The sequence below is a fragment of the Molothrus aeneus genome, chromosome 2 (assembly GCF_037042795.1).
Source record: "Molothrus aeneus isolate 106 chromosome 2, BPBGC_Maene_1.0, whole genome shotgun sequence".
In the NCBI taxonomy this organism is placed as follows: Eukaryota; Metazoa; Chordata; class Aves; order Passeriformes; family Icteridae; genus Molothrus; species Molothrus aeneus.
The window spans coordinates 90,347,469-90,357,582 of record NC_089647.1 but is presented as its reverse complement, the minus strand read 5'-3'; positions in this window follow the sequence as shown (position 1 = coordinate 90,357,582).

The following is a 10,114-nucleotide window of genomic DNA, read 5'->3' as shown; positions in this document are numbered from 1 at the left end:
TGGTACAGCAGGTTCTGGCTAGTGAGACTCCATTGTCATTTACAAGCAAGCATATTTAAGTGGTTAGGATATCTTCATTCCATTTTGCTCTGATTTGGCTGCTCTCCTTGTACTCATTCTCTCTGACTACACTTAAGGGACCAACCCCTTCATTTGCATATTCAATTGCACAATAATTTTTTCATCAGGTCACTCTTCTTCTGTGAGTTGACATTTGTCAAGCATTTGCTGGTCTCAGGAGAGGTAATGCTTCACTTGTGTTGGGAAGAAGACAGAAGTCCTCACAGGCAGGAAAAGCTGGGCTAGATGAGAAATGCAATAGCATAAGTAAGATAAAAATGTAGGGCCCAGAAATTGTAATTGCGAAATGCATCTGTGTGAATTCTGGCATTAAGGGAACCCTGGAAACCACAAAGAAAATAACTGCCATTGGCCTGGGAGTGACAGTGAAGCAGGTTTAAACTGCATGATGTGGTGTTTGGGATGCCCAGAGGGTGTGTGCAATCACTGGGCTGTACCTGCACAGCACACCTAGGGGTTCCAGCAGCTTGCCACTGCCAGAAGGGGCAGCCTGGCCATTCTCCACTGAGCTTTGCCCATCTCTGTCCCTCAGATGAGAAGCTGTGAACCAATTCTCACCTGGCAGACACTGCTCACCTCTTACTTTTGGTGGGGTTATTTTTGGGCAGGACAAGCAGTTTCAGTTGGTGCTTCATTCCAGCACTTGGAAGGGATCGAGGTCTCCCAGGGCGTGTGAGCAGGACAGAGCACAGTTTGCAGCACCTGGGAGCTCATGTACTTTAACTTTACTCTGGTTGTAGAACTCTAAGGAGTCTATTCCTGGGCTGTAAGAGCCCACCACCTTTCTCCAGGATTCATAGTGCTACAATATATTTTTCTCTGTGTAGAGCTTCTGAGCTTAGACAAAAAACCAGTTTGTTTGGGGGCATGGAGTATGTGCCCCTTACACTAGGAAGCAGAGGCCTTGAGTAGTTAGCACATGTTCTAAACAGTGCCAGAGAAAGCTATGGACTTAGGATTGCTCAAAGTTTGTCTTTTTTCTCCCCTCCCAATTCCTGTGAATTTACAGCATCATTGTTTCTCATCATGTCAACAAACCAGCTTCAAATACCCAGGGTTTGTCCCTGCCAAGAAAGTCCAAAAAGATCAATAATGTGAAGAGAGCTGAAAGTGTCATTCAGATGCAGTCACGTCAGTGCAGGTTACTGCTGGCATAATTTCTTTTTTTTTTCTGTATAAATGTTCTGGTTTTGAGCTGGTTTCAGTACACAGCCTATTCCTAAGAACCCCACAACACCAGTTGCAGTTCCTGCCCCTTGTGCTGCTATCCCAACTTGACAGTCACTGCTGATAAACAGCAGCAGAACTGAAATGCTGAGGAATGTGAATGGGAAGGGACTTTCTGGAGTCCAAGCAAAGTTTGTAAGGAGAACAGCTTAAACTGCAGATGTATTTGGGAGGTCAAGATTCTGTAGAAAAGATTAATTTGAGGCTCTTAGAACAGGAAAGGAGATTTAACCACATATATTGCATTAAATAGTATGAGGAAATCCCCATGTCCAGCTTGGAAAATTTTGATATAAATTACTTAGCTGCAGAATGACAGTCTTCCTGAGCAATACTAGCTCCAGCTCTGACCCTTTATAAATACCAAACTCATAGAATATAATGACAGAAAACAAACACAGAAAAATTGTTACAAATACAAAAGTGCTGAAAATTTGAATACTTTCCATGGTGATAAAAATAAATAAATAGAACAAGTTCTTAAATTCAAGCTGGCATTTAGGGGCTACAACAATGTAGAAAGCTTGCCAGGAAAAGGAGCACTAACCAAAGGTTAGTCCTTTATTCTTCTTCTGGTAAAGCAGGAGCCAGTTGTGCTAGAGTTTATTCCATTTATTTTAAAGGGAGCTCCGATTATGTTGTTCTCTTAAACTTCTGACTACTTCTGGTTTCATTTTTTTTTTTTGCCAAGCCCACAAAAATTTGTTAAGGAGGACTTGGTTAGTCCAATGCAAATTTCCATTGCTCTCTTTCTGGCCATTGTTTCTTTTAAATCTTACATGAGCAGAGGTAGCTTGATGGGTTTGGAGCTTAAGTTCCCATTCTTTGACAATCCAAGAATGGGAGAACTACAGCTTGATGTAACACTCAGAGTAAAAACTAGGGAGGTGTTAGGTTTCTTCTTAAGTAATCTCTTCTGTTTGTCAATGTTCCTTTCCCCCCCCCATTAATGACTGCTGAATAGTTTTGCAAAGAATGCTGCAGATGACCGGTCTTGTGTGCTGCAAAGTGTTACACTCCTCTGCCCCTGGAAGCTCCCTGGTGTGCACACCATTACCTGTCTGAACAGAGAGCCTAACAGGCTACACTGCAATAGGAGGTGAGGAAACAAATCTGTAGAACTCTTAGAAGAGGAAAAAGGAATAGACCTGAAAAGAGACCTAATGAGAATGATTGCAGAGTTGCATAGAAAATTAATTTAGCTAGTCATATGAGATCCATCAGCCTGTTGCCCCCTGAAAGAACAGGCTCTGTGGCCTTCCCAATATCTTTTGAGGAAACGAGTACGAACCAAGTCCCTTCAAGGAAACAAGTAAGACCCAATTACCTTTGTAGCTTTTGGTTTTGAAATATTTCCCCACTGTCCAAATCAAAAGTTCTTTCATAAAATCCTTGTTCATCTGGTTTTGACCCTGAGGCAGAACTAAACTCCCCAAGCACCAAAGTGCTCAAGGAGACCATAATTCATTCCAATGGCAATGGCAGCTCATCTTCCAGCTGCTAAAGGACCAGGCTAAAGGACCTCTCCCTCCATGGTTCCTTCTAGGAGGCTGTGGGTGCTCATATCTGGGAATGGGATGGGGATGGAACAGGGGGAATCAGGGTCTTTGCAGTGTAAGCCCAGGTGGACCTGCCTGGGTATAACATCAAACCAGTATAGGATCAATAATCGTGCATAAAGTCACCTCCAGGTGCTGGTTTGCTGCTTCAGAGCTTTTCTGATGGCCAGGATTCCAAACCACCAAACTTGCTTATTGACTGTTTTAGTGTTTCCAAAACCAGGAAACACTTTTCACCCTGGAGCAGCAGCTCTTCAGCTTTGAAGCACAGAGCATTCTGTGGCTGAGCTGGGAGAAGCAGCTGGTTATTCACACAGGGGTACAGGGCTTGTACATTAATGTGGCTCTTTTGAAGCTAATTACCAGAACATAATGAAAGAAAGAAAAGTTGGATGGAGTAACTTCTTGAACTTACTCTAATCTGTGGACTTACATTGCAAATTATTGCAATGCCATAATTTGCTGTGACATAGTTTGTGGTATGCAAATCATGGAGAACTCTGGCTCTCTCTTGCATAATTACCATAACAATTTATTTTGGCTTAAAAGTACTTACCCTCAGAAAGTCCTTGTTCCCTCCTTTGACTTTAGAAAGATAAAAAAGAGTAGCTGACACTGTAATTTAACTGCTTGATGACCATATCAGTCCTGTAGATCCTGCTCCATCAAGATGCTGATACTGCTGCTGATAAAGTACAAGTTGTCTGATAGACACCTGCCCCAAATTTATTCCTGCACTTGACATGAACAAAGTGTAGCTAAGGTCAAACATAAGGAAGTTCTAGTTAATCATAGTTCTGGAGTGAAGTAGAAGCAATGGACGTAAATTAGTGTAATACAGAGCAATTCTCAGGACAAGAAACCCTAAGATTTTATTATTATCTCCCTGTGAGACTGCAATTTGCAATTTGTACTATAATTCCATCAGCTGTCTTTTCTGCTTCTGTGCATAATCAGATATAACATCACATGTCATTAAAGAAACAATTATTCTAAGAACAGACTAATAAATGCCTTCTGTTAGAATCAGGATTTAGCCAGCAAACATAAATAGACCTTTTGCATCAATAGCAGTGAGGATTAACAGTGACATTTTTATGTCACCCACTCATTTGTGAATTGCCACATTGTCACAGCAAGCCACAGGGTGGAGGGAAAAAAAAGGAGACAACCAACAAATGCAAAGTTGTCATTTGTGGGAGTGAAGAAACTGTGGCTATTTAAAGATGCTAGTCAAAAACTCTAAAATGAGGAAATATTTGAATCCCACATAAATTCTATATTTAAGATTGTAGGATTGAACATTTAATGAGAATTTGGTGAAACAGATTTTTTTTGGGTACAGTACTTCTTATTCACAGTCTTCCTGTGTTAACTTGGACAACTCACAGAGTATTTGTGTGACTCATTTTCTCAGGCTTTTAATTTTCGGGGTATCATTTAGGCAGTGTTTCCCATTCTTATTGGAAGCAGTCTAGTAGTGTCTGCAGAGAATCTAAGTTCCCATTCTGTATGGAAAATTGCTCTGTAGGGAAATTCTGCTGTTCTGATGAAGCGTGGGAACCTGAAGATCCTGTGATAACAATTGGATTCTTTTTCTTCACACTCCACAAATAAAAAAAACCAAAACCAAACAGATTGCAGGGAGCAGCAGGGTTAATTTGATTCTTAACTGGTGGATAGTTAAAATTACACTGAAAAATTAGACAAAATTTCAAAATTTTCCAATCTTTCAACAGAGGTATTTTTTTCATCAATTAATTTCTTAGACACACATAGTAGGTTTTCTGTAGCACTCCTCCATACAGCAGTTAGCTATCCATGCCAGGGTATGAATGCAAGTTGTCAGATAAAGCCTTGCAGGCAGTCTTGCAGTCACACACTGATTTCCACATACATTTATTGACTAGGTTGGGCTTAAGTTCCTTCCTAAGAATATTTTATCAGTTAAGCCTGAATGCAGTTGTGTCTTTTGAAGTGAGTTTCAAGGATAAAGATTTAAAGATTTAATGATACCCCTTTGATGGTATTTGAAATTTCATGAATGTCAAATGTTCTACAAGATTTTGGAATGAGTTGACTGGCTCCCAAGAAAGTCATAGTGAGGTGCTAGGGGTAAGTAGGAAAACATCTAGCCAAAATTATTATGACTGAGGTTTTTTTATGTGTCTGCATACATTTGCTTTATTTTGCAGGCATGATCCCTGCCTGGCTGCCACCATTTAAGCTGGCTACAAAGATTCTAGGGACTGTAGGTGAGGAGCTACATCCTTTCCTGTATTTGAACAACACCTGATATTATGGGATGCTGACTGTACAACATCATCAGCACAAGTTTGGGCAGCTTAATGCATGTTTGGACAGCTTATTGCATTGCCTCCTCTCCCAATCAATCAATTTTCACTTCTTCAGTATCATTTCCCTGTTGTTTCATTCAATCTCAAGTCAAACAAGCAGGCAAAACTTTCATAAACCCATGAAGGGCCATTTGAAAAAAGCCACACTGGCAACATTGGCAACAAAAATTCCACATATTATGGCAACAGTTCCAAAAAGAACACTGGTGAAAAAGCAGTATTCTGAGAGTAGGTAATTCTTCATTACTGACTTACTACTGTAACAGGTCAGAGGGATTTAAACCAGAAAAGGCCCCCTGAAGAGCACTAGTGTGGAATGTGGAATATTAAAATCATTCAACAGTCACAAAGACAGGAAATGTTGCCCTGCACTGCTTTTTCACTGTGTGTACTGGCATGTCTGAGATAGATTGCTTTTTTTTTCCATTGTCTTTACACCAGGCATTTCACTTTGAAGGGTGTGTAGGAAAGTGAACTTTCAAAATGTTAGTCATCTGTAAAGCTACAGTATTCGACTTTCAACAGAAATGTGAGGCAAAGTTTTCCAGAATGTAGATTCAGTTACACAGGGATGAAAAGGGGCTCATCTGCAAGAGGATGATGTGGGCATGCCAGTTAGCCAGAAACCCCATTAAGGACCCCTGCCAAAGGTACTACTTTTGACATGGTTAATGAAATAACATTGAAAATCCTGTGAACTATGTGCAGTGTTTCTTGTTCAAAGCAGAGTATGATTCACAGGGCTGACGTTAAGGTACACAGCACTAAAACCTCAAGGAGAAAGTGCGGTTTTTTTCCACATTTGCCACCAACTTTTAGTTTTGTCTCTGTTATAATTAAAATGATGTATGTGGAGACCTTTATCATCAACATAATTTTTGTTCTTTCCACTCCTAAAATTTCAAGTGGAAAAGGAAAGCTTATGTTTAATTTTTCCATTTAATTCTTAATAAAGAGATTTCTTTATTTGAAGTATCCCCATTTTCTGAGCTTTATCGACCTATTAATCAATATTTATAGAATTCAAGTCACTAAAAAATAGAGAGGGGGAAAAAAGAGGATGTATGGGAAGTAGCTAGGAAAGAAGAGGATAAAGATGCACAGCACTGTGATCCCAAGAGCTCTGTGCTTTGCCAAGCACCATCAGCAGACTTTTTCATAGCAGGACTTTGCTACCTAGTGGAAAATCAGTTGCTTTGTTTTTAGCCAAGGTTCCAGTCTAGAAGGAATCACACTTTAATTTAGAATTCTCTCATTTGTTATCAGCTCTGAGCTAAATCGAAAACTTTGCAATGATGTAAAAAATAACAACTGCTATTCTGTATCACTGATATATCAGAGAGAAAAAGGCTTTCCCTCAGTGCATACAGCAGAAGTCTCTCCTCAATGTTTGCCTGTTTGCAAACATTGCTTCAGATAAATTTACTCCAGATCCAGGAAAAGTTTTGGGTTCTCACTTTGTTTAAGCCCCACAAATGTAAACACAAGATAAAGGCCACTACCACATTTCTCTTGCATACACAAGTTCAAGAACTGCCCAGCTTTTTAATTATCCCAGAATAAAAAAAAAGGCTACAAGGAAGTTGAGATTACTGCAGGAACTTGAAGCAGACTTTCAAAGTTAAGAAAATTTCAAGTTAATACCCAAAAGCCTAATATTGCCTAGCATGCTGACAGCTGTCAGTGACTTACCATACAGCCCTTAAAAGACATCCTAAGGATGTAGTACTGCAATCTCTTACCCATGATACAGCTCATTTTGCAAAGAAAATATATCCTTAATGAGATATCTTTAAGAACAATTATGTAGCTTATGAACAGATATGATAATCTTGCAGCAACTCTTTAGTTTCCTACTCAAGCTACTGTTCAGTGTTGATCCAGCAGATTTCTGTCAGTAGCTAGAGATTAATAACAGACTGTTATTCAGCTATGTCAGCTATGTGAGGACTCCAGTTTCACCCATAGTTCAGTTCATGTCATTTGTTCACGTGTGAAGGTGTAATACCTGTGTAAATGTCAAAATGATGTAGCATCTCTGCTTCCAAAGAAGAACAGCTTCAAAAGGCCTCAGACTTACCAGTGCTGGAGCCACACTGTGCAGCTGTAGACTGCAGGGGTGGCAGCTATGACACCCACAGCCTGTTCCACCAGCCCAGCTGTGGCAGAAGGGGACATTTCAAGCTGCAGGAGACAAGTGTGAGGTTGGTAGCTAATGGCCCTGCTGTGGGAAGCAGCTGAACCAGCAGGACTTACCTGCATTCCTTTAGTTATACTGTCCCAATAAGACAGATCTATAGTTAGACACTATGCCACAGGTAACAAGGAAAAGAAATAGCAAATATAGCTGTCCTTATATATTCAAGTGTAACAAACATGTTTTCTGGTATTTGGATGCTTTATATGGTCCAAGTGTATGTTCATTGAACAGAGAATTCTTCCTAAGTCTGTGCAGTTAATTTTGGTTTTCTGTATTTAAAGCAGTAAAAGGCACAGCACCTCTTTAGTGTGAAATGTCCCAAGGGATTTCTGTACCTCAACATATATTACAGACATACTTTATCTCTTTTTTAAAAGGAAACCCCCCAACACACTTCCAGAATAGTCAACCCTTCCACCCATACTACCATCACCCCACCCAGCTTTAAAAAAGACATCTGTTCTTTATGCCCACCCTACTACCAGTTTCTCAGGCACTCTTAAGGAATTGCAAAGTGAAATAACTGGGACAGCTCAACAGCCAGCCAGAAAAAGTGAAAGGCTTCTGGCTTCAGCAGAGAAGTACTGAGGAAATGCCCAGATACAACCCACATGACTGAATTATTCTGGTAGTTAGTAGCATTTGAGATTAGGTTTACAAAGTCTCTTTTCATGGACAAGGGTTGATGCAAGGATACATTCTACAGGCTTCCTGCTTTAGCCTGATAGCAGCCAGCTGCAATCCTTTACCTGCACTGATGCAGAGCCATGCATGGACACGGATCTGTTCACTTCTGTCACTCTCGCCAGTCCCACTGCGGGTTTGCCAAATGCCTCTTAATGAAACAAGGGCAGGTTAAAATTGGTTAATGTGACTTGCCCCCAGGGGAGGGGACAGTTTACAGCTGTCTGTGCAGAAGGGCAGGTGCACCTAAATACACTACAATGGTTCATTTGGCATGGCTGGTCTAGCTGAAACAACACAGAATGCTTTTGCACCTTGACCTGAGCATTACCTGCTCTAAGGGCATCCCATGTGCCACTTGCAGCTTCACTCCTAGTGAAAGTCTCAGAATATGGTTTCTTCAAGGTTTTACCACAGGAGATGACTACCTAACTTATAACACAGTTTTATTAAAAGCAGACACAAAACCTGGTAGGTTGGCTCAGTTTTTCCAATAATGAGTGCACATTAGGACATGTCAACACTAAATTTGACTAGACTGAAAAATCATAAAAGATAAATTGTGGAACAGTTGTAAAATGATGTTTCATTATAACAAAACTAGGAATTCATGTTTCATTTTTTCTGTCAAACTGTTCACAGTTTAGCACAAACTAAAAAGTTAGCCCCTCTCCTAATCCCTTCTATTAATCTCAGACTTCTTCCTTTGCACACTCAGATGAGGACATGAAAAAATGAAAGTATGTACCTTTTTTTTTCTTCAATGCCAACAAGTTGGAAACAAAATACATAACTACTTTTTTCTGGATGAAGTCTCTGAAGTTTAGCCTATTGCCTTCAGGTTCATTTGCATTCTATATAACTGAAGGTGTATTAAGTCAGGACAGTAATCTCCTTAGTCCTCCTTTCTAGCTAATGGAAAATAAGTTAGCAATGCAATGCTGAACAGCTTCTCTTCCAGTGAGAAGCCTGAAGTCAAGTTGGGCTCTTCTGATGTACCAGGACTGTGCTGCAACAGCTGTAGCTACACTCAATAGAAGATTTGTTTGTGCTTTTGCAAACAGTACTAGTCACACAAAGAAATGCTGGTAAGAGGGCCAACTCAAATACTTAGCATCAGACATTAACTTATGTTAAGAGCTCTAAGCAAGCCATCTCTGTCAACTATTACTCTTTAGGAGAAGGGATGCATGTTTAGATACAATTTTCTAAAGAACTAGTCAAGCCATTGCATGATCAGCAAGCCTTATGGAGACTGTTCTTCTACCAAGTTCTCTACTTCTCCCATAACCTCAGCTGCTTTCACATGCCTCTGTTCTCTCCTAAGTTTCCAAGAACACTTCCTCCTCCCTTCTTCTCTCACTTGTGTCATCATAGGGTTGCTTGGCTTGGAGCTGCATGCATCCTGATTCACAAGCATGGTAACAGCTGAGACTTTTTTCAGTTTAAGCAAAAATCTGGATGTCTGTTAGGAGCTACTGGCCACATGAGGTTTTAACATATCTTCTGGTGAGGCAACAGCTTCAAAGAATTTTTAGATACACCAAAATCCCACAGTCTAGCTTGCTGATGAAACTTCCCTTTACAGTAGCCACCAGCTGTAGTTAAGACACATTACAAAATACCTTAATCCTAAACCCTTTTTAATTAGGTGTTGACCTTTACACAGTGACTAAAACTAGTATTAGTCTTTCCAGAGTCAGAGATATTAAGCTGCACAGAAATAAGGTCAATATACTATTTTAAGTTAAGCAATGCCACTCTCCCATGCCCTTATTTAGACATATTTGTCTACAATAAAAATTGCTGCGTCTTCATTTATATTGACATGAGTTACTAGAAAGTAGCTGCCAAAGAAAAATGTTACTGTCTTGCAAACAACTTTACTGTGTTTTTCCATGTCTTATTGCTTGAGTGCTAGACAGCATCAAACATCCTGATAATGAAAAACAAACCAACACAAACCAGTAGATAGATTTAACACCAATATGCACCTAAGTATGTAG